Here is a 28,000-nt window from a genome sequence, read left to right on the forward strand (position 1 = left end):
ACTGCCGAGAGCTCTGAGAAGTTAAGTGATTTGTCTTATATGTCAGAAACAGAACTTGAACCCAGGTCACCCTGGCTTCAAGGTCAGTATTCTATTCACTGTTCAACATTGATGCTCACACTCAGGATAATAACACTTAAATTAATATTTATGAATCATCTAAAAAATTTGTGAGTCTTAACTCCCTCTGCCATCTTTTCTATCCCACTATGATGGCCCCTCTGAAAGCTGAAAGGGTTTACACAGCACCAGGGGCCATTTTTTCTTTTTTTGTTGCTTCATGGGTTGGTGATATGAAGAACAAATCTTAAAGTCTTTTGAAAGTTGAGGGGGAGACTTCCTCTGCCTCTCTCCCAAGTGATTTCTTCTCAGGGGATTAGTTGGTACCTTTTCACCTTGAGACAGGTTTGCTGTTGGAATACTGGATTCCAAGTTGTCTTGTTTTATCGAAAGCTCCCTGGAATATGACTGATTTGTTTCAACCAATCACAGAACATTTTCCTATATGATGTCATCTGCTCTTACCCCCTTACTGATCAAGGCGCTTTACTAAATTAGTTAAGATAATATTCAAACCTAGTCTATACCTCAGATCTAAGAAGTCTGGGATCTTTGTATCCACGTTAATTGATGTGGGAGCCATTGCTCAATTCAGTGGAGAAGTTGAGGGCTTTTGCCTTGGATGTTGCACCTCACATGAAGGAGTGACCAACAGTGAGCAGGACTAATTAAAGTCATTCATTCAGGCAATAGACAATTTATTAAGGGCCAGGTACCAGGTACCCTGCTAAGCTCCTGGGGATACAAAGAAAGGCACAAGACAGTCCCTGCCCTCCAGGAACTCATGAACTAATAAAAGGCAGTAAAAATTGTGTTGGATGTGATGTTAGAGAATCCCAGTATTTGTGTGACCTTGGACAGATCCCTCAACCTCACTGGTCTCACAGAATAAAGCAGAAATCATGCTAGTTTTGAGATCAGAGAACCTGGCTCTATTAAATCCGACCTGTCTAATTATGGGCAAGTTCTGTTCCCTCTTTGGGGCCTCAATTCTACTCAGTAAAATGAAGGGGTTGGTGTAGGTGACCTCTAAGATTCTTTCCAGCTCTGATCTTATGACTAACTAGATGTGTTGGGACAAAAGAGGGGGATAAATTAAAGATGACTCCAAGCTGGATTTCCTCCCCCACAGAATGAGGAGATGGGACTAAATGATCGCTAAGGGCCCTTTCAGCGCTGTTTTTCTAGGATTCTAAGAGCTCTCTTCTGAGCACCCACACCTTGGAGGGCTGTCCTTGGTGGATTGACATCTCTGTATGTTGTTTTTTTTCATTTTTTTCCTTGGGGGGAAACAGCGTTCCCCATAATTCTCTGGTTCTCCTAATGTTTGAAGGCCCAGAAGGCTGGCCTAGCACCAGTTCTTCTGTATCTTCCAGGCATTTGTCTCTTCTACCTCCCTCTTTTATTTTCTCTGGTCAAGGCTATTCAGCTCAGCAACAGAGGCTCTAAATAAGTCTCTAACAGCTCCAGAAAAAAGAGCACCATTGAAAATGTGTGTTTCTGTGGGGGAATCTTGGAGAATAAGGGGTGGGTGCTCTTGAGTCCCTGCAATTTGCTGCCTTCTGGAATAAAGCAGCTTTTAGAATTTCCAGCCACAATTTGTATTCATATGAAGGTCATTTGAAAGGTGTAACTTAGTAAACAGCCATTATTTCATTTTGATGGTGGTACTAAAATTATAGTGTTGGGTGAATTATTTTAGTATGGGACCATTACTGGCTCCCTAAAACACTTACAGGGGTTCTAAGAGGCCTACTATAGTCCTAAAATTAGAAGAAAATTAAAGCTCACTAGATGGGGAGCAGTAATTTGGGCTGAGGTCCCCTGGGGGTGGACTACTTCCTCTTTCATTTCCCTATTACCTCTTGAGCCAAGCAAGAGGAGGAGCATGTGTAGGAAAATTCGGAGGCCAACTACCTGTTATGGCTTAAAGGGCAGAAGAAACCTACCCTCATTCCAAAAATCCCCCTCCTATTTTCATTCTGTACTGCCTAAAATTCTACCTTTGGAAGGCCATTGTTTTGGGTTTCTTCATCTGAAAATGTAAACAGCTCTGGGAGGGCTCATAAGATCATAGCCTGTGAATCGAAGAGATTTTAGAGGGCATAAAGATCACAGTTGATCTTGTAAAGCAGGCTAAAGATTGGAGAGTCAGGAATCAAACAGAAATTTAATTTCAAAGTGAGGGAAACAGCTTGCAAGCAAGGAGGAGATCTAGACACATGTGCCAGGGCCCCACCCCTGATGGGGAGACCCACTTTAGTGTGGCCAAATCTCAACAACCAATGGCTGCACAATGAGCTGTAGCCCTGACAATGAGGGATAACAGCAACCATGAGACAAGTTTGATTCATAGCAGGGCTTCATGACCGGAACATGGGTATTTGTCTGAGCTTATCCAAGCTCAGAGAACACCTGGTGCTGGTCAAAGCAATACCATAATTGTGTGATTTTTCCAGAGAGTGAGCGTGAAGGATTATTGTTATGCCAAGCTCTGGGCGCAGCCTGCTTACTGGGTCTTACCTCTAGAAAACAAGGTATCTCCTAATATCCCAACATTTCCCTCTTCTGACCAAAGGAAGGGGGTCTGAAAGACTCCCCCCTTCTGGATAATAAGGGAGAGGTGAGTATAAGCCAAGAACCCATTGGGCCAGGATGAAATGTTACCCAGTTCCTTGAGGGGACTTATTGGGGAAAAATGTGTCCCAGGTATCATTGCTATGCATTGTTTGCTTACAAGCTGAAAAGAGAGGAGGGCCAAGAATGTAGAAAGAAAATGCCAACACCTGCTTGAATCACAGCCTTGGTGGTTGATCACATAACAAAAGGAAAAAAAACTAGGACAGTAGATTCGGCTCTTATCTGGAATCTGGGGACAGCTGTCTTTTCAGGGTGTCTTCTGCTTCTGGGTCTGTAACTGATTAATCTTGAGGTCCTCAGAGGGTTCTGCTGTCCACTCAGGAGCAGGGACTTTCTTCAGATGATCCAGGAGTCCAAACCCACAGGTTTGGTAGCTGTGGGAGTAGTCAAAAAGACCTGGTAGGGACCCCTAGAAACAATGATTGATTGACAATTGTGAGAAAACTCCTTATATCGGATATCTTTGGATCTGAGTTTCTGGTGAGCATCTCTAAATAGCACAGAGACATGGTCCAGTTTCCCATCTATGGAAGACTAGGTTCAAACAATGCAATAAGGTTTTTCATAAATTCATAATCATGGTTATTTTAAATCAAATCACATCAATGTCATGTTACAGATCAAACTACTTAGAGAGCTCACAAAGGACTTGTTTTGAGAAGGGAGATTTACATGTCACCATGGTAACTGAGAAAACTTAAACATAAACATCTTGAGACAAAAGACCAAAGCAATACAAAGGACCAAAACACCAATATTAATTAACATCAAGTCTGCATGTATTCTAATAACCCATTTTCAATGTCCATTTAATCAGCACATTTTGTGTCCCATTTTGATGTCTCACATAGTTTTCTGGTTCCCACATATCTTTTCTTGGACAATAGGCTTTATTCTCAGGACAGCTCTAAAGGAGGTTCTGCCTCTCTGGTTCCAAGTCTAGAGGTTCCTAGGTAATTTTGACTTAATATTATTTAGTAAATTTCATTCTTCAATGTTGAAACTTCAGAGAATTTAAGTCTATATACCATTTGCTGTTTCTATCCTCACCTAAATCCTATACCTGATATAAGAATCTTAAAAATTTGTGAGGGTCCAACCATAAAATGAGCTCTTCTGCCTTCTAAAATTTTCAGAAAGATACTTTAATAATGGGAAAATAACTTCACTTTCTTTACCACTATTCATACAATTTATGTATAAATTTTTAGTCCAGTGTTGAGACCTTATTACTAAAACATACTGAAAGTCTGAATTTCCATGATAAATTTGGTGTCCAATCATATAATCCTGTTGCTTTTCTCAAAATTTACCATTCCATTTATTTAGAAAACTTTTAAATTACATCTTTGTCTTGTTACTTTGTCTAATCATTTCTCCCTTAGGAGAATATCATCCCTATGTTATAATTTGACTACAAATATAAGTTAAAATTGTACGATAGTCATACTTGCATCCTATTATAGTAACTCAGAGATATTTCAGCTTCAATCTATTATTTAATGGACTTAGTATTGTACTTACAAAACTTATTAATTATAGAAATTTGCTATAAAAGAAAAAGGAGGGATATAGTTATAACAATATCATATATCATAACGGGAGGAAAAACTCCCTTAGCTCTGTTTGATTCCAGGCACACATCATATTTGATAGCCAATCATGTAGTCACAGGGTGTTAAAAGTAAAGCTGAGAATTAACCACATGGGGAAACTTCTTTTTGGGAAAGGAAATAGCATAATGGGGAAATAGTCAGGAGGATTCTACTTTAGTTCATGCCAAAGTTATCCCTCAAACTTTTCCCAGGCACTGACATCCACCTTTAGCAGTTCCCAGCCTGCAGTACGTCATTTTCTACTATTGGCTTCATGACAATTCAGACAACTTTCCTGGTGATCAGATCTCAAAACAACGGTACATTATAGTCCCAGGAATTTTTTCCTTAAAAACCAAAATTCATTAACTACAACTTAGGCTTGAATATCTTTCCTGCTGTTTCCCTAACAGTTAACATTTCATTTATCTTTTACTTATAAATTAAAACTGCCCATATACTGGGGCTTCAGACATAACAGCGAATACCAGATAATTGACTCATTGTCATTATGTTGATATAACATCTTTAAACCACCCTCTACACTTTCATAATAGCCAAGAATTTTCAGATGAAAATTTGCTGTTATAGTAAACTTATTATTAACAAAATTTAACAGTTTTCAAATATCTTTTTTTATCACATCCTTTTAAAAGCCCAATTCATGTGCAACAACATCCAGATTAAAAAGTTGTTTTGTCTAACAGCATTTCTGTTATAATGGTCTCCCAAATTTCACAATATAAGAGAAATTAGAAATACAGTAATAACACAAACAATACCATGCAGTTAAAATATGAAACAAAACTTCAGATGACATCAATTATCCCATATAAAAATCATTAATCTTATTACCTTTGACATTTAAACCCATTTTAGAATTATCAGGCATGGAACAATTACATTCAATTAGAGAAATAATAATAATGTAGTGCTTAGCATATGCCAGCCACTATGTTAAACAAAATCATTATATTATTTTAAACCTTACAACAGCCCTGGGAGGTGGGTACCATTATTATTTTTCTCTTTACAGATCAGAAAATGGAGGCAATCAAAGATAATAAATTTCTGCAATGAGAACATAATTCAAGTTTCCCTACATTTTTCCAGCATTTTTTTCAACACTTGTATTTGGGAATCTGATCTGAGATGAGAGGGGTAAACAGAATAAGAAGGAGAAGGGTCTTTGACCTGGTGGAATCATAGGCATGGCCAAGGAATGGTTAACAAGGGATTGCTATAAAGTGAAAACTGTTTACCATTTTTTTTTCTTTCTTCACTCTGAGATTACCTCCAAACTAGCTGCCTTCCTTCATTAACCTAGAACAATGAGGCTATTAATCTTGCCATTTCCTTTTAACTTTTATGAAATTTAATTCTTATTTTTTCTTAAAACAGATTTTACAGAATTATACTCTGAAACTTACTAAGATATTTCAGAAAGGAATGAGATCCTGAAATTACCCCAAATCTCAGGAGTTTTCCCTGTTATTTTAAAAATGACAAATCTTTAAACATTCAAAATATGCTAAGATGTTTTAAGCAGTTCTATAAACTTTGATTATCTGACTTTTTTCTTATTACCTAATCTCCCATGGAAAGCTTAAAGTAGGAGCTAGTCCTGCTTATTGGGACAATTGCTTCAAGTACAAAAGTTCATTAATCTTTTCCAGTGTTCTAAACTCTTTGGCCACAATCCTTAGAAGTTTTTCTGGCTTGGCTGCATTTTAAATCTTTCAAGGTAACGGAATCTACAAACACAATCATGACACAGATATTTTACATTTTACAAAGACACAAACAGACAAAATGACAAGACAGATACAAGCAGACACAGATAGTTTTTAACTAAGAGTGCAGTTACAGTCTTAACTTTACTTGTTTTTAACAGAGGCACACAATTACAACTATATAGAGGCATGCAGTTTAAAAATACAGTCATGCAGAGGGACCAATTAACAAAGGTGTGCAGTTTAAGAAAGGATATCCTTACCAGAGTGATCTGAGTCAAATCAGATCACTGGAGGACCCCAGAGTTTTCCTCACAAAAATTGCAAGCTTGAGCAAGGCAAGAGCTTGGGCATGAAACAGAGAGAAAGATGGAGGACTCACCCAATGAGGAGGATCAGACTCTGAAGAAATAAATCTCAGGTGGTACCTATTCTGATCCCACTGGTACCAGAAAGTCCAATGGCCCCAGTTCCAAGTTCAATCCCACTTATGATATCAATTAATGTTAACTAGACTGAATTGGCCTCTAACCTGTGGATGGCTGGAGGTGAACAGAGCAGGCTAGAGACAGGAGAGTCAGGAATCAGAGGTTTAATTTAAAAATGAGGCAAATGGCTTGCAAGCAAGGAGGGATCTAGATACATGTGGGCACCCTCCCCCCCAGTGGGGGCACTTGAGGCACTGTGGAGAGATCTCAGTACTTATACCAATGGCTATGCACTGAGCTGTAGTCCTGACAGTGAGGAGTAACAGCCACAATGAGACAAGTTTGATTCATAACAGAGCTTCATACTCAGAACATTGATACTTGTACAATCTTGTCCAGTGCTTGTCCAAGCTCAGAGAACACCTAGGGTTGCTGAAAGCAGCACAATAATTATGTGATTTTGCCACAGGGTGAGATTATCCAGAGAGTGAGCACAAAGGATTGTTGTTATGCCAAGTTCAGAACATAGCTTACTTGCTGAGCCTTAGCTCTGGAAAACAAGGTGTTTCCTAATATCCTGAAAATCTATAGCAGGAAGAAAACTTAGGTCATCTAGCTCATTTTTACAGATGAGAAAAATTGAGGCTTAGAGAGCATAGGAACTTAAATTTATTTGAGTTGGAAGTGACCTTAGAGGTTATTTACTTCAAACCTTTCATTTTACAGATGAAGAAACCTTGATATCCAGAGTGATTTAAATAGTTTGCCCAAGGTCACACAGGTGCTAGGAGAACTAAGATTCATATTCAAGTTAGGTGATGAAATGGATAGAGCTCTAGGCCTGGAGTCAGGACGACTCATCTTCCTGTGTTCAAATCCAGCCTCAGATGCTTACTAGCTATGTGAGCCTAGGCAAGTCACTTAACCCTGTTTGCCTCAATTTCCTCTGCTGGAGAAAGAAATGGCAAACTACTTCCATATCTTGCCAAGAAAACCCCAAATGAGATCATGAAGAGTAGGACATGACTGAACGTGACTGAACAGTAGTGCTCAGAGAACCTTTGTTGCATGACTCGGTGGCAATATTTCCACTCTTGGGGCAGCGAAAGAAAAGAGGAAACTGAAATTTTACTCTGGGATTGGTTCATATGGGTTTAGGTCAGCAGCTATAGGTGGGAGCAATGATTCCAGGATTCAGAGGTTTTGACATGGAAGACAACCTTGACATGATTTTGGTTGAACCGTATCAAATGGACTTCTTGCCTTGATCCAGTTATGTGCCCTTTCTACCTTTTGAACATGTGATCTAACCAGGGAAGAGGAAATAAGGAAAATCATGTGTCTTTTGGAGGGCTGCTTTTTTAGAAGATGTATTAATAAGTTAGAGAACATCCAAAGGAAGGACACCAAAACGGTGAAGAGCCTTGAGTTCCTGCTAAATAAGTATCCTTCAAGGAAACAGGGATGTTTAGTCTAGAGAAGAGAATACTGAGGGGGGATAGAATTTGTTTTTGTTTAGTCATTTTCAGTTGTGCCTGACACTTTGTGACCTCATTTGGGATTTTCTTGACAGAGATACTGGAGTGGTTCGCCATTTCCTTCTTCAGCTCCTTTTACAGATAAGGAAACTGGGGCAAACAAGGTTAAGTGACTTGCCCAGGGTCACACAGCTAGGAAGTGTCTGAGGCTGGATTTGAACTCAGGAATATGAGTCTTCCTGACTCCAGGCCTAGTGGTCTGTGCACTAAGGAGCCCCGTAGATGCGTGTTGTGGAGCACCCAAGGAAAGAACTAGGAGCAGTGGGACTAAGTTACAAAGTAGTTGCCTTGCTATGTCTTAGATTCCTCCTCCCTGTTAGTCTTCAGTCAAAGGATGGCTGAGCACTGGCTATGCATGCTGTGGATGTATCCTTTCTTCAGGTATAGAATAGACTTGTTGTCTACTGAGGTCCTTTAGCATGACCCTGGGCATACCTCCAGGGCCTCAGTTTCTCTAGTAGTAAAATGAGAGGTTTGGACTCCACATCATATGAGTTCTAAATCTGTGATCTTTAATCCATCACCTATCATCCCTCCCCTTTCATCCCTGGGCCCTTCTCTAGGGATGTGGAGGAGATGCTGGAGGAACGTTGTAGCACTTGGAACAAGTGTTTCCTCCTTGCCTTCCACCCCCTTGATGAGAGCCCCTTACTTCTTCTTAAGTATACTGAGCATTTCCTCTCAGTACTCAAACTGTGAGTCCTTCCTCAAGGTCACGAACAGTGCCAGCCTTGAAACTGGTACCCTAGAGAACACAGACACAACCCCCTCCACTGAAGGAGAGGAGACTAGCCAGTCTCGGGGCAGCTTGTCCCTCTGCTGGTGCCCTCCCTTTATAGCTTCTCACGTCACAGCCTCATGTAGCCCATTTCCCCAAGGGCCTGTTTCTCCGCCCCCGTCCCCTGCTGTCTGGAAATCAGGTGCTTGCGGAGGCCCAAGTTACCTGTGGGTGGATATGTGTGTGTGTGTGTGTGTGTGTGTGTGTGTGTGTGTGTGTGTGTGTGTGTGTGTGTGTGCGTGTGTGAGTGTTGGCCTTGGCAGGGGTCACAGCTGAGAGATGAGCTCTGCTTTTTCCTTAACAGTGCTGAGGGCTCTTACCCAGGCCCACCCAAGGTCTGACGGCATACCATGGCCTTCAAAACCTGGAGACAACAATTTGTCATGCATGGAGTGATTTGTAGGAATATCGCCTAGAAATAATTCTGTATTTTATTTTTTCATTTCTGTGTCTTTGAGTTACCTGGGCAAAGATCTGTGGAGATTTGTAGGGATACCTACTTTGTATTCTCTTTGTAGGGTAGAGTAGAAAACAGTGGTGGTCTAAGTGCTCCTGTTATATGAGTTGGGCTCCAGTTTGTAATGTATTAGAATCAGAGGATCATAGCTTCACCAAGTGTAGATCAGAAGGAACTGTAAAGGAGAAGGCAAGGGCAACTGGGTGAATGGGGAAAGACCTCCTGAAAAAGGGGGAATTGCACCTGAAAGAAACCAAGGAAGCAAGGCAAAGAAGAGAGGCTTCGTGGAGGAGATGGCACCGGAGCTCAGCTTTCAAGGAAGTCAGGGATTCTGGACTAAGATGGCTCCCATGGTCCTTCCAAGACCATGATTCTCTTAGATCTGAGCCTTTTGGTCTATAACTTACTAGCTTTGGGACTTAGGATCAGAGAGTTAGAGCTAGGAGGGATTTTAGAAGTCATTGAGTGCAACCCCCTCATTTTACATATGGGAGAAGTTTAGTGACTTCCCCATGGTCATGCACCTAGTAATATGTCTGAGGGAGGATTTGCACTCATTTCTCTCTGGTTCTGAGTCCAAAAACAGCTAGGTGGGTCAGTGGCTAGAGTGCTGGGCATGGAGTCAGGTAGCCCTGAATTAAAATCTGTCCTCAGACACTTCCCAGTTGTGTGACCCTGAGAACATCACTTAAGCTCTGTATGCCTCAGTTTCTTCATCTAGAAAATGGGGATAATGATAACACCTACTTCCCAGTGTTGTTGTGAGGATTGAGTGAGACAATATTTGTAAAGTACTTTGCAAACCTTAAGATGCTATATAAATGCTAGCTCTTAGACTCTTTTTACTGTGCCATGGTTCTTCCTTTGGGCAAGTCCTCTTCACTTTAATGAATCCATGTCAGTACTGGGAGCTGAAGCTAAATGCTCTCTGAAATCTCTTCCACAAACACTTTTTAAGTACCTGCTGCATGCAAGGTACTGTATGGGTTCCTAGAGATAAAAGGACAAACATTGGAACAGTTCCTACACCAAGTTTACATTATATTAGAGGATACAGTGGGTATACAGAGAGTCAATCAATCACTCAATCACTTAATCAATCAGCATTTATTAAATGCTTACAATGTGCTAATTCTCCCAGTCTAATGGTGGACAATAACTAGGTTGCTCAATCTTTGCTTTGAAGAGGGTCCTCTTCATGGAATAATGTCTTTACTTGGGTATGAATTGGATTTAGGCACACACACCAGATAAACAGAGAAGGAAGATGTTGACCTTGGAAAGGAACATTTAAGTGTTCAGGAGGATGGCTAAGTTTCCTCACTTGAGAAGGAAGTTTCTCCACTTGAAAGTCCCCTGTACCAATGAAATCATAGGTTCCATCCCTATGATCTGTGAGTTTGGGGAGAAAGTTGGTCTCCTGGATCTCAGAACCCAAGTGGACATTGGGTTGGTCTCCCAGTCCTGAGAGAAGCATCTAGCTTTTGTCCCACTCCACTAAGTTGTCTAATGGCTTTGTTAAGCCTGTCTGGCAGTTCAGTTAGAGAAGACCAATGGGTTAATAGAATAGGGACTGGAGAAGGGCTGCCTGCAAATCTCCCAGGGCATAGATTCCAACGAATCATCCTATAATGGGATAGAAGGAAGGAAGCAATGAAACAAGCCTTTATTAAGTGCTTACTGTGTATCAGGTACCATGCTAAATACTTCCAAGGCACAAAGGGGAAGAGGGAAGTAGAATGCCAATGCTTGGAACTTTGTGATTCCACAAAGGTGGGCCCTGCCCTGATCCCCGAAGATAACTCAACAATCACAAGGTAGATGACCCTAATGCTAGAACGGCCAACATCCCCCATGAAAGGAAAGAAACTGCTTTATACACTTGATAATGCAAAACTCAATTTAGGTTTTCAATAAGGGAAAGGGACCATTATATCATCTTACTCCAGTGCCTTTTGTCATTATGTTATATTTTAAAAAATACTTGCATTGGGGACCAGATATGCACTTACCATCTTCCTACATTTATTTTCTTTTAAGAATACATATAATAAAATTCAAAGTTAATAGAATGAAAATAATTTCTACAATAACAGTTCCAGCAAATCTTGGAATTGCTAGGGTGAAGGTGGCTAGACGGAGTGAGGCAATTACGTCTATTATTAGCCGCACACGGGAAGGATTGATGTACAGTGGGCTGCGTGTAAGCAGAAGCCTTCAGACGTGAACTAAATTTTAATAGTGAAATTCTCATAGATTATAGCTCCCTTCATTAACATTTTCACACATCGCTGACTAACAAATGAGGAAAGAGGCCTTCTGCACCAGCAGATTTATAATGCTCTGAATGCACTCCATACCTCTGTGGATGGGCTGGAGCTTAATCTTCTCTTAACCTCTGGCTGGGGAGGGGGGAATGAATTCTTCCAGGCCTGACTCATTTCATCCTAGACAAGGTGGTGTTGGGGATCCCTGGAGAAAATACTGGCTCTTTTCCTTTAAGGATCTAAAGAGCATCATTAGAGGCTAGCCCTGGGTACAGACAACTTGGGATGACCCCAACAGAGGTCTTTGTGTTACCATTATTTTCATTTTTTCGTATTGACTGTGGAGGATAGGCAGCTCCAAAGTATGGCCACCAAGGTCTTGACCTTTGACTCAGCAATTTCTTAGAGATTATTAGGAAATTCTTATTCCAGGTTCAACTCATGAGGAGGCTTGACCTGCTGCTGAGGATTTTTTTGTTTTCAATTAAACATCCTTGATTACTATGATTTCACTTCTACTTGGCATAATAATATCTTTTGATATTATTTTATTAATATCTGGCTGTGTGATCTTGTACAGGTTACCTAACTTTTCAGGCCTCTAGGCAGCTTTGTAAGACTCCAAGTTGTAGAGAATGTGCTGACCTGCATTGGTAGAGGGAGATTTCTCACTTGAGAGTTCCCTATACCAATGAAATTATTGATTCCTGTGCCAATGAACTCACAGGTCTAATCTCTATCCTTACCTTATCTATCTTTTCCATTTATATCACCAACCAATAGTTTTTTAAAATAAATTTTTATTGATAGCTTGGTTTTATGTCACCTCCATTTCCCAAAATATTTCTCTTTCCTCCCAGAGAGCTCTTCCTCTTAAATAGTATGGTATAGGAGAAATATCTCTGGCTCAGGAATCAGAGGACCTGGATTCAAATCCTGCCTCTTAGGCTTATTACCTCTGTGACCTAGGGCAGATCACTGAAGCTTTTTGGACTTGAGTTTCATCAAAAGGGGGTGGGGTTGGATTAGATGACCTCAGAGGTTCCTTGTTGCTCTAGATCTATGATTCTCCCAAGTCTTCTGGGAACATTGGTCTAGCAGCACTAATTTAAATCTCACAGTAGTTGGAAGAGCAAAGTTGTCTTGTGACTGAAAGCTGAGGCAGGTGAGAGATCCCAGCATTATAACAGGAAGGAATCTCTCACCTCACTCTACAGAGAGTCTTGTGGGAGTGGGAACTGGGCAAAAGGTGCAAAACTCATTTCAGATAGGGATCTGAATAGGGACTGGACCTGTGATTTCATTTTTGGAGGAAACCTCTTCATCTAGGAGTTCCTCTTAGCCATGTCAGTCAGCACCTCTGAAACCTAGAGTCTTAGAGACACCTTAGTAACAAAGAAAATTCCCTTTGTCTGATTTTGAGTGAGGAGACACTTTGGTGGGGGTCATGAATTACCTGGAAATATTGAGAAATTAAGTGACTTGCTTATGGTCACGCAGCCAGTATATGTCAAAGTTCTACAGAGCCTTGTAACTGGATTAAGTATCAGTGATATCCTTGGCAGGCAAATTCCCTACCTCAAGGTAGATGAAACCCTTTTATCACTCAGCAGATGTCTTAGGAAGTTGCCTGAGCCTTAAGAGAGCTTAAGTGATTTATCCACAGTCACATGGCTAGTCAATTTCCTTATTGGTAAAATAAGAGGTTTGGATTAGGAGGAATTCCAAATTCCCTTCCAGCTCAACATCTATTATTTTAAATTTTGAAGGTGTGATTCAAACCTGATTCTTTTCAAGTCTAGTCCTTTATCTACTCCACCATGCCACTAACTTTCTAAACTAGCATACGATGAATATTTATTGTGTTAGCTGGGTGCTACCTCCGTATGATCACAGAAAGCCCACATGCATTGAATGAATGAACGAATGAGTCAAAAGTATAAAGTAAACTGTCAATAAATGTTTAATTTGAGAAGATCATAGGGTTTTGGCCATCGGAAGAAAGGCAAATGAGGCAGAAAAGGAAGCATCTCATGACAGGTTAAAAAGATAAAATCTCATCTTTTGGGACAGCTATATGAAAAGCAAGTCAGATTGAAGCTGGTCAGTCAATTGGGGAACCAATTGGAAGAGCTCTATTTTGGAGGGTTCTAGTTCAAAAGTTAGAACCAAAGTTGTGTGAGGGAATTGCTCCTGACTGGGAGGCAGAGGAGGAGAGAATTTCTGCCTCTCTTTACTCCTTCTCCTTCCAATTGATCATGTCAATGGGGAGTCTGGACTAGTAGAGATAGTGCATCTGATTGGGGCAGGTAGGTGGACCAGTGGATAAAGTGCTGGTCCTGGAGCCAGGAAATCCTGAATTCAAATCTGATCTCAGAAACTTACTAGCTATTTCAATCTGGGCAAGTCACTGAACCCTGTTTGCCCCAGTTTCCTCGTCTATAAAATGGGAAATAATAATAGCACTTATCTCTCAGGGTTGTTGTGAGAACGGATCAAATGAAATAATGTTTATAAAGCACTTTGCACAGTTCTTGGCATATAGTGGATGCTATATAGATACTCATTCTCTTCCCCCTTCCCTAATAGAGAATATACTAGATGGCTCCCTGGTCTACCTATTCAACTGGATTAAATTAAGCACAGAGCCATGATGAACTAGATGGACCCAGCAGAGATCCGGGTTGTGGACAAGGCAAGAAAGTCTAGAGAAATATCACTTACTCCCCCTTGAGAGTGATGACAACGATAGCGAATGTTTGTATGTCCCTTCAAGCTTTGTCCCTAAGTGCTCTCAGAGCATGATATCATTCAGTTCTTATGACATTATCTTTTAGTAAACTGCAGATGCTCATTGCCATTAGAGGTAATGCTACTTTGGTGTTTCTCTAAATGGGGAAATTTTTCTACACACGAAAGAGCCTTCTAGGCTGATGAGAAGAGATTGACCTTGCTAGTTGGCCCAAATAATCCAAAGTCACAGAATCTCAGATTTCAGAGCTGGGAAGACCCTCAGAATATCAATATTTGATGTTAGAACTGAAAAAGACAGAATTTAGAATGTCAGAGATGGGGGAGCCTTAGAACAGGAACTATCAGAGCTAAAAAGGACCTTCGAGCAGAGAATGTGGGAGCTGGGAAGGACTTTAGAACAGAGAATGTGAGAGCTGGGAGGGATCTTAGAACAGAGAATGTCAGAGCTTGGAGGATCCTTAGAACTACAAATGTCAGAGTTGGGAGGGAACTTAGTGCTTGTCCAGTCCTACCTGATGAGGAAATTCGGAGGGGAAGTAACTTGCCCAAAGTCACTGTCCTTTTCTTTCTTTCTCCATTTTCCATCATCTGATGGTGAATGCCAGCCCACTGCTGGGTAACAACCCGTCTCCTGCCTCCCTACTCCTTGCCCCCCGGTACAGAGTTCCTGTTGTTTTTTATGTATGATCTGTTTTTCTGATCTTTGGTCTCATTCTGTATCTGGAATGATGGCCATGTCAGAGCCTAACTCTCCAGGAGTGACTTCTATGGGGACAAGCTCCCTCCAATTGTCTTGCTTGGGCAATGAGCCAGCAGCCAGGGCTGTTTCCCTGCTCTGGGGACTCTGAGAAAGTGATCTTTGAAAAGGGTAAACTTAAGACCTGGTTAGAATGTAGACATCCACCTTTGGTGGTGGAGTGTTGGGATAAGGAGGAGAATGGGAGTCAGTGTTCCATTTGCTCTCCTTCCAGGAGATCTGTCTGGGTGGGGATGTTTTGGTTCCTCACTGATCCAAGCCTGAAGAGCTTCCCTTACCTGGGTTTACAGAGAGTGAATTGGAAGTATTTCCTTACCAAGGTTTGTGTTGCAAAATTTTCAGGTCTATCAGAGTAACTGATAGTCATATCACAGTTTAGACCTAGAAGAAAACTTAGAAGGTATCTAGTCTAAACACTTCATTTTACAGAGAAAGCAACTGAGGCCTTGAGAGGTGAACCTGCCCTGCCTACTTCATGTAGCTTACATGGGGATCCTAGTTATCGATCCAGAAAGGACCTTACAGGACATTTAGTTGAACCCCCTCATTTTATAGATGAGAAAATTGAGATCTAAAGAGAGGAAGTGATTGATCCAAGGTCATACAGGTAATAAGTGGCAGTCCTCTGAACCCAGATCCATTGCACCAAATGAGACCTCAGAAGCCATCTTATTTAAACCCAAGGAAACAGAGGTGGAGGAAGGTTTAAGCAAGTTGTTCAAGATCAGGCAGGCCATAAGGGTCAGAGACAGAATTTGAACCTGGGACCTCTCACTCCAGAGTTAGCAATATCCAGTTGAAACCCCAGGCAGCTTTCTTTCCAAGTGAATAAAGACTCTGAGAAGGTACCTCTTTAGACTGCCCATGCCTGGTGGGCGTTGTCAGAAGAAGCAAAAGCTGGCTTTGTTATCTGCTGTGCCAACTTCCCTCCCCGCCCCTCCCCCCCCCCCGCCCCCTCCCTCCGTCTCCCCACACACACACTGAGCTTACTGGTATCCCATCAAGTGTTAAGGAGCATTGAATGTAAACCTAATGGAAGCCCAGGGTCATTTTGCATAATGAGTTGCTACCGAAACACTCCTTTCCTCACTGCATACCGCAAATTAACAATCTGACTTACATACAATAAAAACCAGAGTATTGTACAAAGTAATGTTTCTTAGGTGGTGGATTCGCAGATGGAAATTCACTTAATGAACTGTAAGTCCCTGAATGGATTCTCAACTTCTTGTAATTACCCTGCAAAAAGCCCCAGTAGCAGAGGGGGAAAAAAGCTTGTTACAAAGCTTCTCCTACCTTCCACCCCCTTTTTTTTTCCTACCTCCCACCCCCTTTTTTTTCCTACCTCTCCCTCCTCTTCCATGGCACTCAGTTCCACCAGGCCTTAATCTCTCATCTAGGGAGGCTGCCTTAGAGATAAGCATTCACAAAGACAACCAATCCCCTCCCGGCATGGGTGCCTTCTTCTCCCGTTGGTGACCTCAGGTTGGATTTGTGCCTACTCCAACATCTGGATATGTCAATTAGAATATATTCTCCAGGAGGCAGGGTCTTTTTGATTTTTGTCTCCATAACTCCAGGATTTAGCACTTACTGGTACAGAATAAGAAACCACTTAATAAATTCTTGTTGATTTGGGAAGAAAAGTTACTCTTTCCCCACCCAATGTTAATAATAATAATAATACCTCTCATTTAGATAACACTTTGTGCATAGAGCATCAGGCCTAGAGGCAGGAATACTCATTTTCCTGAGTTCAAATCTTGCCTCAGATACTTGCTAGCTGTATGACCCTGGGCAAGTCAGTTAACCCTGCTTGCCTCAATTTCCTCATCTGTCAAATGAGCTGGAGAAGGAAATAGCGAACCACTCCAGTATCTTTGCCAAGAAAACTCCTAATGGGGTCATGAAGAGTCAGATACATCTCAACAACAACAACGTGTAAAACATTTTTAAATGTGGACATACAAATAAGCTCTCTCAGAGAGCTCATATTCTAGAATAACATGCATAGGAGGTTACTGTTTGATGTTTTCCACTGCGAGCCAACAAAACGTGTCTAGTTGATCCTGTACAGAGCTAGTGTGCACCTAGGTGTTTGCATGCCATCTCCCCCCTTAGTCCTAAGGGCAGGGACTATACTTTTACATTTTACCTCCAGTGCTTAGCACAGTTCCTTGGTACACAGTAAGTGTTTAATAAATACAGGTAGAATTGATTTGACTTGACATTTCAGTTACCTGCCCTGCTAACAAAGACTTATTAAGTGCCTAATTACTATAAGCAAAACTATCCTAGAAATGGTGGATATGAACACAAAAATAGTATTTCTACAATCTTTTATTAAGTATCTACTTTGTGTTAGAGAGGTTGAGAGGCCTAGTGGTAGAGAGCAGATTCCTAACATGCATTGATTGAAAGAGTTTCCTTTATCCACGTCTAGTCCAACACCCAAACTCCCATATGCTAGACACTGGGGCTGCTCAGATGCCCAGACAATTGTGTGATCTCATTGCTTTGGACATTTCCTCCAGATATGTGGATCACATCCATCCTTACTGGCCCATCCTTTGTTCCTGTCCTCTCTTAAGATATCATAGGGCTTATGTTCAGCATGCTGGGTGCCATGCTCCCCTTCTTCTGACGTTGAGTGGATATCTTTGGAGCTCTCAGACCATCTACTTGGTCATCATCCCTTATCATGTGACTGGCCCATCTTCTTTGCTCAGACTCGTGACCTCCTTTACTGTACCTCTTCCTAGTTCCTTATTTTTATAAAATGTGTTGTAGTCAATTGCCACCCACCATGTGCCCCACTATTGCCCTCTGTGTGATGCTCATTTTTAATTCTTTGGAGACTGCAGTATTGCATGACTCATAGCATTATAACGCTGGTTAGAATACTGGTCCTAAAAATGTGCCTTTGGTTCTGGGAGGAGTTGGGGGATCCTTTGAGATTCTTTGCAATTCCAAGGAGAACCTATCAGCCCCCTTCCATTTAGTTGTAACTTCCTTCTGTCTTCTGGTTTTGTTCATAGAAAAAATATAAAGATGGGTCCCATTCAGTCCTTCTGGTATGATTCCCACTGGTGGGTCATTGGAGAAGGATCCAGTGTTGGACCAACAGTTATGCTATGGGCCTGAGGGCCAGTTTGCATTTTTCTTTATCTCCTTGATTGTTGCCATCACTGAGTGACTGGCCTTTTGGTGATGTGCTTAGCTAAGCTGGACCTTGGAAAACAGACCTGATCAGGTTCTAGGACTGTTCTTGGAGACTTTCCACCTTCCATTGGCATAATTTCCTGAGAACCCAGCATCACTTCCCTTCCATGATGAGCCACCAGAGTAGCCTTGTGAAGACAAAACCAAAAAATAGTCCTTGCTGTCAGGTGGCTTATGCTCTTCCAGGGGCACACAAGATGTACCCTACTAAACAGATTAAAAAATATGTACATATATGTGTGTGTGTACATTTATGTATATACGTATGCGTATACATATGTACACACAAAATAACCTCAAGAGAGAATGAACCTGAACAATTGAGAAGGGGATATGGAGGGGCCTCATGGAGGACATGGCATCTGAGCTATAATGTGGAGGAAGCTGGGGTCTCTCCAAGGTAGGGGTTAGGCATTAGAATCTTCCTTAGAAAAGGCATCATGAAGTTGTACCCTTGGATGGGATATGGAAACCTTTTGCTACAGGCTCACTGAGAGACACTAGAAGAGTTAAGAGATTGTACCTGTGCACTATGACAAATGCATAGTAAAGTGACAGTCAATCAATCCATAAGCAATTATTAAGTGCCTACTATGTATTGTTTTATTTCATAAATTAAAATTAAAAGAGTGTCAACTACATGCCAGACCCTATATTAGGCATTAGCTGCCACAAAATATAAAGACAAAATTGAAATAGTCTTTACCCTCAAGGACGTTAAATTCTATTGGTGGAGCTGGGGGATAGGTGGAGAGAGGAGATAGGATGGGGGAAGATGAACATTTATAAATGTAGACCATATTATTTTTATGTTATTGTTATTTAGTTGTTTCAATAATGTCTGACGCTTCATGACCCCGTTTGGGTTTTCTTGACAAAGATTCTGGAGTGGTTTGCCATTTCTTTTTTCAGCTCATTTTATAGATGAAGAAACTGAGACAAACAGGGTAAAGTGACTTGCCCCGGATCATACACACAATTATTAAGTGTCTGAGGCTGAATTTGAACTCATAAAAAATGAGTCTTCTTGATTCCAAGTCCAGTGCTCTGTCCATTGTGCCCATGTCCTCTGTTCTGCTCCTGGCATTTCTCCCTTTTCTCCTAGAGTTGTCAGGTAGCAAACATCATATCCACTGTTGGTTGGCCTTTTCTGAAGCCACACTGGCTCTCAGGTAGGTGACCATCTTCCAGGTGAAGGATCAGTCTATTAAGGAGGACTCTGGCAAGAATCTTGCCAGCAATAACTAAGAGAGAGATCTGCCCCTGTGATTGTTGCAGGACAATCTATTTCCTTTACCTTTATAGAGATGGACAATGGAAGCATCCTTGAACTCCTGGGGGATAACCTCCTTTTGCCATTATATTACACTATAGATTACAAACTAAATACAGGCTAAATTTGTTGTTGGATTTTTTTGGGAAAGCTTTAGCAAATGGAGGAGGATCAAGAAAGCCTCATGGAGAAGGGGGTGCTTGGGTTGAGTCTTAAAAGAAACTAGGAATTCTAAAAGTTGGGAGTGAGAAGGGAGTGCATTCTAATCATGTGGGCCAGGGCACATAGATGGGAGATGATGTCATATATAAGAAACAGTTAAAAGGCCATGATAGAGTGCATAGAAGAGAATGATGTACAATAGAAAGCAGAAAAAGTAAGAAGAAGGCAGGTCATGAAGAACTTTAAATACCAAAGACAGTTGTATTTTGATTCCAGTAGTAGGGATCCATTGAAGGTTACTGCGTAGAGGAGAGACTTGAGTTTTAGGAAAATCACCTTGACACCTGTAAGGGGAGTGGATTGAAGAAGGGAAATCCTCTGAGGATACAAGGTGACTCACTTTCTGAGGTTGACTTACTTCTCTAGACTAGGGTAGCTCAAGGTGACATTCTCTGAGACTATGGTAGGTCCTGATCAGGGCTCTTCTCCCCTCAAAGGGTAGGTCTATGGAAGGCTAAGGATATATGACTGGTTTGTGCCTGGGTGGAATACTACATGTGATAAATATCGCAACCTGTTCCATATGTATTATGGGTCAGAATTTGACTAAGAGAGAATTTAGATTAATAACATTCAGGCCGGAGAAGTAATTTCCTTTGAGAAAGCGATTTACATGCACTGTGCCAACGTGGCCGTCACCACTCTCTCTTGTCATGTCAGCTCAAATAATGAAGTTGAAAATAACATGGAAGGTTAATAGGTCCAACTTATCTCCTTAGAACTGAAAAAGGAAGATTTACAGTGTGGAGTCTGTTTTGCATATTTCCACTGGAAATTGAAAGGTTTTTTCCCAGACAAAATTTATGAGAACCAGTGGTTAAAGGTATCTGCTCGGTTATTGCTCATAAGCGAAGCAGTAAACCTCGTCATTTGGGTAGATGTGTTTCATGCTTAAAAATAAGCCAACCTTCCCCAGGTCACTGACCAGGGGCCGCATTTGGATGCAGCTACTGTAGCTGGAGACAGTTTTTATTTGGAAAGCGAAGGGAACGACTTTTGCCTCTGGAAGTTCGCACGGCTGGTTTACTAACTACTGAGAAGAGGCTTAAAAACAAAATGAAACACCCACTGAGGGATCTCTCTCTGATGTCTGTTTCTTTTCTTTCTTTCTTTTTTTTTTTTTTGGTGGTGATGTATTGACAGAACAGTGGGTGTTTAGTATGGGTAAGAAAAGACTAGGGGCTGAGGGTGGGGGGAAATGATAGTCAAGCCAAAGGATCAAACGAGGTAATGCTTATAAACAGCATAGCACAGTGCTTGACAGATAGTAGGTAATTAATAAATGCTTATTGTCAATAAATGCATATTAAACACCTACTGTGTGCCAGATGTTTAATATGCTAAGCTCTGGGGATACACAGAAAGGCAAAAGATCGTTCCTGCTCTCAGGGGACTCACAGTCTAATGGGGGAGGAAACATGCACACCACTGCATACGAACAAGATATAGATGGTATTAATTGGAGATAACCATAGAGGGAAGGCATGAGATGTTTTGAATGGCTATCATATATGGAGGAAAGATCACATTTATTTTATTTGACCCTAAATGACAAGATCATGGTAGCTACAATGAGGGAGATTTAGGATTAATTTCAGGAAAAACTTCCTAACCCTTAGAGCTGTCCCAGAGTAGAAAGAGCTGTCTCTGGAGGTGGACTCCTTGCATAGCAGTGGGACTTATGACTGAGAGGGTGGCTGCTCACTTTAAAGGGGAGGAAACTGAGACCCAGGGAGGATTGAAGATCATAGATCTAGTAGGAACTTTTGTTGTTCAATCATGTCTGACTCTTTGTGACCCTATTTGGGGTTTTCTTGGCAGAGATACTGGAATACATTTGCCATTCATTTCTCCAGCTCATTTTATAGATGAGTACACTGCGGCAAACAAGGTGAAGTTACTTCTCCAGGGTCACATAGCTAGTAAGTATCTGAGGCCAGATTTGAACTTTGGTCTTTCTGGCTACAGGCTTGGTGCTCTTGAGGATTGTTGTTGTGTGTTGTTGTGTTTGTCCTTCCTTTTTGAAGAGGACCGTGACATCAAGATGATGAGCATAGATCTAGAAAGAACTTTAGAGACCATCTAATTCAGCCTCCTCATTTTATAAATGAGGGAACTGAGGCTCACTGAAGTCGAGGGACCAACTGGGATTTGAACGCAGGTCTTCTGACTCCAAACCCAGGTCTTTCCCCATCCCAACACACAACCTCCTTCTTGGTATTGATTGGCTGAGAAAATAAAGGATAACAAAAATCTACTATGACTTCAGTAATGCTTTTAAATGAATTTATATTTTTTAATCACAATAGCACCTATGTATGCTGGCAAGATATTAATACACATTTGTGAGCCTTGTTATTTATTTAGTCTACGGAAGGTGCGTTTGCTTATTTGTTAGACTGAGTCCTGCTGAGTATTTTGTTGGTGCTAAATAAAGATCAGAATGACAGTGCTTATTCTTCCCCTAGAATCCACGGATATAACTTAAAAATATTTGGATAACAGTATTTTATTGTAATTTGTTTCCCTTGTAATCCTATGGATTTTATTATATATTTTTAATGGCATGATTCTGAGAAGGGTTCTATAGGCTTCTTCAGTCTGCCAAGGGTTAGGAACCACTGGCCTATGAATTTGACTGCTTGTGATAAATCAACAACCCCTTCCCCCTTCCTACCCCTCAGAAGTCCTCAGCCCCCAGGTTGGGAGCCCACTGGATTAAGTGACAGCAAAGTCCCAGATTCAGTCCTCAAATGGTTGTAGACACTTGGTGCCAAATCTAGAGAATGTACTGGTAGCTCTGGCCAGGTATCTTACAGACATGTAGGATGGTCATGAGGGGCCATGAGGAGGAATGTGGAGGGGATGGTACCACCGAGCAAGTATCTTCCACTGGGTGGTTGATGTCATCCTTGTGTACATGAAAGATAGCACCTTCTTTGGTTTACAGTGATGTAGCAAAAGCAGTTTTGAAGTCCCTGGTAAGATGACACTTAACAGCTGTGTGACTCTGGGTAAGTTGCTTAACCTTTTTGAGTTGGTATCCTCATCTGGAAAATGGGTAAGGGTGTAGGACAAAGTTAATAAATTATAGGATTTATGTTCATAGGATCATAGGATAATAGATTTAGAAGCAGAAGGAACATTATAAACTTCTTCATCAAGCCCTCTCCTTTCAAAGATGAGGAAACTCAAGCCCAGGAGAGGGTTAATGCCTTACCAGTAGGTGCCACAGTATGACATCAACCCAGGTCCTTGGATTCCAAAACCAGTGCTCTGGAGGTGTAGTGGATAGAGTACTGGGCCTGGAGTCAGGAAGACTCATCTTTCTGAGTTCAAATTCAGCCTCAGACACTTACTAGCTGTATGACCCCGGACAAGTCACTTCACCCTGTTTGTCTCAGTTTCTTCATGAATGAACTGGAGAAGGAAAGGGCAAACCACTCCAGCATCTTTGCCAAGAAAACCCCAAATGGGGTCAGGAGGAGTCAGATATGACTGAAATGACTGAACAACAAAAGTTCCTTCTAGATCTATGATCTAGAATAGCAACAATTGAATAATGCAACAGGTGGGGCAGGGAATAGAGGATTGGGCCTCGAATCAGGAAGACCTGAGTTCAAATCTGCCCTCAGATGCTGATGAGCTATGTGAACCTAGGCAAGTGACTTCACTTCTGCCTCAGTTTCCTCAACTGTAAAATGGGATCTTGTGAACTTACTTCATAGGGCTCTTGTGAGGATCAACTGAGGTCATATTTGTAAAGTGCTTAGCAGAGTGCCTGACACACAGCTGGTGATTAATAAATGTTTATTTCCTTTCTTCCTTAACACCTTTCTCTGTATCTTCAGTGTTTAGCACAGTGCCTGGCACACAGCTGGTGCTTAACAAATGCTTCCTTCCTTTTTTTCTTATCATCTTTCTCTATATCCTCAGTGTTTAGCACATAGCAGTCTAATAAATATTCCTTGATGTGACCTTGTATTTATATTAAATATAGTTAATATATACATGTGTGCATGCTGTCCACCTTATTAGAATGTAGCTTCTGTAGGACAAGGACAGTTTTCCATCCTGTCTTTGTGTCCCCATTGCCTCATGCTGACCGTGTGGGAGGCATTTATGTTTTCCGATTGCTTGTAGACATGATAACTTTTATAATTTGGTCTAAATCTGTTTTTTCACTGGTGATGAGAATCTTCTAAGTAGAGAATCCCTTCTTAGATACAGGGAGGTGACTCCTTCGTAACTTATAGGCCTAAGGCACCATGGACAACGGACATACGATGCTAGCATGTGTCAGGACTCGAATCCCTATCTTCTTAACTCTCTCCATTAGGCCACACTGCCTCACTATTCAGGTAAGATTTGTTTATAAAGAACACTGGAAGGACAACATTTTTCTGAATCCTAAGGCTTGATGCATAGCAAGTGGGCAAATGGATGGTGTATTTTTTTGGCCTTTTTATTTCACTGCAGCTAGATAACGGGACTCCTCCAAACTCTGGTCTATTTTCAGTAATCACTGATGCAGGTAGGATGGGGAGCATGCTACAGTGCTCAGAGGCTATTGTTTCCATTAGGAAGAGTAATGACCTTGGTTTAACTATCAAGAAATTATCTGAGGGTGAGGGAAGAGATAACTGGAGCCTCCCTTGGAATAGTCTGCCTTTCCTGAAGTACTTTATTTATGCTCTGGATGGGAATAATAGGAGAAGGAGGCAAGCATCTCCAGTGGTCATCAGATATCACACAAATAATTATTTATCAGTAGTATTTTTTATTTTAAAAATTAATTCTTCTAAGGGACCGGACCATACTATGGTCATCAAAGGTACAATTTTGTTTTAAAAAATCTAAGCTGTTTCCAGGTGCTTTGGAGCATAGGGAGGCCTTTCATTAATGGAAATGATATTCACTCAATTTTTCTCAGTCTTAAAAATAGAAAAGGGGACCACATAGGCTTTCATCTCCAAAGGCATTCTCCCCTGCCCCAGGCCACCTTTGTTGTTGTTGAATCATTTCAGTCATGTCTGACTGTTTATGACCCTATTTAGGATTTTCTTGGCAGAGATAATGGAGTGGTCTGCCTTTTCCTTCTCCAGCTCATTTTACAGATGAGAAAACTGAGGCAAATAGGGCTGTGACTTACCCAAAACACACACCTAGTAAGTGTCTGAGGTCAGATCTGAATGCAGGTCTTATTGACTCCAGAGCCATGCTCTATCCACTACACCACCTAGCTGCCTCTTAAGGAAGTCCAGTTGTCTGGTGGGACAGTGTTTACTTGAGGATGAATTTATTACAAGAAATAAGTTTCTTTCTTTCTTTAAAACTAATTCATGTGAAACTGGCATTAGGAAGACCTGGATTCAAATCCTGCCTTAGTAACTTACTAGATTTACAACCTTGGGCAAGTCATTTGATTTCATAGAGTCCCAGTTATCTCATCTGCAAAATGCAGGGCAGGGTCGGGGGGAAAGGTAGCATAGCATATAGATAGAGATTTAGTCTTGGAATTATGAATTCCTCAGTTCAAGTTCTTCCTTTGAGGAATATTGACTATGTAACCCTGGGCAAATCATTTAGTCTTTCAGTGCCCTAGGCAACTCTAAGACTATACATTGTGGAGTAGGTACCTACTTATTTGCACCTTACATTTGCCCAAGACAATGTTATGTATCTCCAGAGCCTAGCACTGTGACTGACACTTAAAAACATAATAGACTTGCTAATAAGAGACTTCTATTCATGGAGATCAACACCTTTTCTGTATGTCACAGTCATAAGACAGTAACTTGGAAGGCCCTTACTAATTCGTCTTGCTTCTTGGTACCTGGTACATGGTAGGCACTTATTAAATGTTTGTCCAAGGAATGAATGAATGAATGAATGAATGAATGAACAGGAGAGATGTTTAATTTGAAGAAGAGATGATTTAGGGAATAGGATCTGAAGGGTAAAGGGGAGGTTAGATTTATTCTCTTTGTCTCTATTTAGCTACCAAGAGACAGATTTAGAATGAATGAAAGGAAAAACTTCCTTGTAGGTGGAGTTGTCTAAAGGAGTATTGGGCTACCTTGAAAAGAAGTGAGTTTCTCCTTACTGGAGGTCTTTATGCAGAGGCTGGGTGATCCTGTACTCAGGAGCACCTCTCCCTTTTCTTTTTTGTGTTGTTTTTAACCATTAGATCGTAAGCTTCTTGAGAGCAGGGACTGTCTTTTTTTTTTTTTTGGTGTTAGTATCCCCAGCTCTTAGCACAATGCTATGGATATAGAATACACTTAATGAATGCCAGGCCTAGAGGCCTGAGGGCTACCCAAGTCTTACCTTACCTGTCCCAGGTCTTCAGTTGGCCAAACCGGATAAACGTATGAGAGAAGAGACTTTCCGGAGTCGAACAAGGGTTAGGCTTTATTCAGGGTCCTGGTTACATGTACAGGGGGAACTCTTCCTTAGGAGGGAGAGAGAAGTCTCCCAAGGAGGCAAAGATCTTACAGTAAGAGATTGGAAGCAGAAGTGTAAGTGGGGAGAGAGGGGGAGGGGAGAGCGAAGAGAGGAAAGAGGGAAGAGGGGCCTTCTGTCCTGTAAGGGCCCCTCCCGCGCTAAAAGCGCCTTCAGGCTTTCCTGACCCTAATTAAGCTCTCCGGCTTCGTAGTTTGCACCTGAATACCGTGCCTGTTAGATAACAATAGGTGTGCCCAGATCTGGGTCAGTCTCGAGGGCGGGGATGCTCCTCCCATCACGTTTCTCACGGGAAGAGGCGGAAATACACGAGATAGCTCGGTCTCACTCCTCGATTCCCTGCTGTTTTCTGGGGGGCCTCATGAGAACTCTAAGATTTAGAAGTTCCCACCTTTACCCGCCCGAGACTGTCCACCTGGAATTGAGCTTCCACCCCCAACAAATGAACATTTTTGATTATTGCATGGTATAGAGGGGATCCTTATGTGGGTCCAGGCTGGGCTTGGAGGGCTGTTGAGATCCAATCCAACTCTGAGGTCCTGGGATTCTTTGAGCTGCCAGGCACTGTATACTCAAGAGCTAATAGATATTACCAATCTCAAGAGCTAATAGGATCATGGTAGACTTGGGGTAGGCAGGGAAAGCTTCATGGAGGAGAGGGACCTGGGCGTGTAAGGATGAGTGCAGTTTGGATAGGTACATGGGTGGTACATGTAGTCAGGAATAAGCTTATTGTGTGGGTCAAGTTGTGAGGAATCTAGTCTGATTGCAGTAGAGCAGAGTGAGAAATAAAGGTTCCATTATTCATTACATGTCCTTGGTTTCATTTTGATTCGATTCAATTCATTTAAGTACTTGTAGTTGTTGGTCCTTCCTTCTCAAAGAGAACCAATGACATCACAGGGAGATATCCTGACTTGCTCATGAATTGGATTTCAGTGAGGCAGGGCTAGGCAAAGTCATCGGCCTCACTTTCTTCTCCAGAGTTATCCAAATCCAGTGGCAAGACAAAGGTCAAGACAACTGGTCATGGCCTCAATGAAGGTCTTTCCCAGGTCTCAGTGTGACTGAGGACATGCCCATTCAATGTCTGAGGGCTGGGTAAGAGGTGAATCAAAAGATGGCTCGATTATTGTTGTGAAGATTTCAATCAAAGATATCAATCTTGGAGGGAAAGCAAATACTTACTATGTCAGAAGCACTATGGTAGGACCTGAGGATAAAGATACAAATGAAATAGTCCCAGACCTGGGCATCTTTTCTCTAAACTCTTGGAATTCATTCTCCTAGCACTGAGGGTGAATATCAGGCACTCCTCACCATTCCTATCACAGATTCCAAGTCTGGCTAAATGCCAAAGATACACAACAGAGAATGGTGGTCACCAGGTGATGAATTTGAATGCAGCAGTTCATGAAGGCTGACTACTAATATGCAGAGGGCAATTTAGATTTGGCAGCATCCTAACAATTAGATATTTTGGTGGGAGGATTGACTACACAGATTAAAATGAGTATTAAAGAATCAAACTGATTGAGTGGGGTGGAGTTTGATTCCAACAGCCTGAATGGAATACAGCCCTGCCAGGCAGTTGGTAGGTTACTAAAGGAGGGAGAATTTCGTCTGCCATACTGAAAGTGAATCCAACAGAACTTTCTCTGGGTAATTGTTCCATCTTGGCTGTTTAAATTTCATAAGGCATTGGAGCCCCCTTAAGAGGGACTCTAAAAGGGATAGGATTGCTAATAAATACTTTCTACTGCAAACTGTAAAATATTCATTTAAGGTAGTTATTTCATATTATTGAATAA

At 41.5% G+C, this 28,000-nt stretch overlaps 1 protein-coding gene across 1 annotated transcript in view; it reads left to right on the forward strand.

Moving 5' to 3' along the window:
* The first annotated feature begins 336 nt into the window (after nucleotides 1-336).
* Nucleotides 337-28,000, forward strand: part of LOC140504140 (calmodulin-binding transcription activator 1-like) — a 1,000,289-nt gene continuing 972,625 nt past the window's right edge. The window contains exon 1 of the mRNA XM_072608745.1: nucleotides 337-2,683. The gene's annotated coding sequence lies outside the window, so the exon portion shown is untranslated. The remainder of the gene's footprint in view (nucleotides 2,684-28,000) is intronic.

This window comes from Notamacropus eugenii, chromosome 5, assembly GCF_028372415.1.
Source record: "Notamacropus eugenii isolate mMacEug1 chromosome 5, mMacEug1.pri_v2, whole genome shotgun sequence".
Lineage (NCBI taxonomy): Eukaryota > Metazoa > Chordata > Mammalia > Diprotodontia > Macropodidae > Notamacropus > Notamacropus eugenii.